Here is a 2,350-nt window from a genome sequence, read left to right on the forward strand (position 1 = left end):
GCAATGAAGTATTAACAAAAGTTAAAATAAGGCGAAAAGAGCTTTTTGCTGATTTTTATTAGTTTTACTTTTGATCTAAAAAAATTTGAACTTTTTTGGTTTGGTCTCTTCTAAATAAAAGCTATCTTTGCAAGCTTTATTGCAATTTTTGGTCATGACTTCGTACCACAATAAGCATTTTCACTTTATGAAAACTATGTAAAAGAAAACCGGTTTATCCAGTTTTTTCTTAATTTCAAGATCGGGAAGGGGTTGTTTTTCAAATCGCAATGAATAATCGAACACCCTACTTCCAATTTCTTTTGCTCACAAAGCCTATGTAGATTTGCCTTACTAATGGCAAAATGTCAGTTTTCGCAACAGCTTCGGTTTTTAATTAATCGCTAATGTTACGTGTGTCTACTGTACCAAAATTAATTTTTACTATGAACATACCGGTTACATTCTTTCACATGGATTAGTTGGAGTCCTCTATAATTTTTTTAACAATATGTATGTATGCACATTTTTATATTATGTAAAGTTATATAGGCACGTATTCACTATGTGTGTATAGAAATATATAGGTTTGCACTTATGGAACATGCACATATGTATGTATGCATACGTGTGGTCACTACAATGAGTGTGCGGTCAAGTACGATAAGGTGAAGATCATTGCAACAATAACAGTAAATGTCGCCGTTTTAAAGGAAGAAAGGAAAGGGCAAACTACAGCAGATGCCTGTGACTTGAATGTCAAATCATACAATATATATACATTAGACTGTACCACTAAAAAATAGTTGTGGTTTTTCCGCCGGGATTACAAAATTTATTATATTTGCAGACGTCCACCAAAATATTTCGGAAAAATATTTAAATTTACGTGAGTTGAACCGATTTGAAAATTCCTCCAAAAATTTAGTTTTTTTATAAACACAAATAGTTTCATGAAGATTTTTTTTTGTTTTAAATCCCCGAAATATTTCGGTGCAGGTCTTAAAATATAACAGAATTTATAATTTCAATGGAAACACAGTATCAATTTTTTTTTTTGTATGGAGAGTGATGCAGTCTAATACACATATGTATGTAAAAAAATTGTAGGCTTATATATACGCTGCTATATACATATGCATGTGAGTCTGTACATATATGAATGTTGTCATCGACATAATTTTTGCAAATAAGTATATATCGTCGTTATCGAGAATTGTATGGAATTGGCGCACCACGCTGGCGTCACTGAGCTGTATGAGTGTCACTCTATATTGGGTTCCCGGACATAGTAATATTGAATGAAATGAGTCGGCTGATGAGATGGCCAGATGCGTTTCAGGTATGCCAACAGAAGAAGCGCATAGCTCCGTACTACCACCGATTAGTGGTCACGTTAGGAAGTAATAAATACACCGTGGCCGTGACGAATAATAGACTGTAAGACCACAAGATTATTATCGCCGCGGCTTAGTTAGAAAAATACAGGGGACATACTGACAGGGCGTCCTCACCGGACACTGTGCTATAGCACTAATGTTTCAATGGTGGCAAATACCAACAAGTACTCTCTGCAGAGGTTGTCATCATCCTCAAGAGGAAGAGTCAATTGACTACTATCTGTGTCGATGTCCAGATCTACAGACGAAGCGACTCGAGCACTTGGGTTCACGCTCCTCGGCTTCATCAGGGATAGTAAATCATTCAGTATAATATTTACTGACTTAAACCTATACTCTTTCTATTAAAGACACTCACTAAAAGAGGCATACATAATGGACAATTCTGTCTCCGAGTAAAAGTATGGAATATTCCACACACGCTAACCTAACCTAACCTAACCATATATCGGCGTGGTTCTGCAAAACTTCGTAACTGGCATTTGTGCCAAAAATGAGTTTTGCTCACCAGAAGCTCCTGACATCAAGCCTTATTCATTCATACCAAACTATCGATATTTAGACATAAGTGGTAGAGATCAGTGACCGTAACAGTTACAACTTTTATTAAAAAAATCACTCTTTAACAATTATTTTTTTACTTTTATTTAATTACTCTTTAAATAACCGTTTTTTCTGACTTTTATTTTATAAATCCAAAATAATAATTATTTTTGATTTTTATTTAAATAATCTGCAAATAACAGTTATTTTCTATTTTTAAATTATATGTCTTAAATAACAGTTATCGAAGACTTTTGTTTCTAAAAGTCATATATAAAAATCAGTCACTGATCTTTATTTTTTCAATCATACTTATAAAAGCCATTTGAATAAGTCGTAGTAAACTTTTGTTTTCCAACACCTTCTTAACTGCGAAAAATGTTAATGACTTTTATACGATTGATTTAAAAAATAAAAGTCGGTCACTG

The sequence above is a fragment of the Rhagoletis pomonella genome, unplaced genomic scaffold (genome assembly GCF_013731165.1).
Source record: "Rhagoletis pomonella isolate Grant_MI unplaced genomic scaffold, Rhpom_1.0 Rhpom_scaffold_00002, whole genome shotgun sequence".
Taxonomy (NCBI): Eukaryota; Metazoa; Arthropoda; class Insecta; order Diptera; family Tephritidae; genus Rhagoletis; species Rhagoletis pomonella.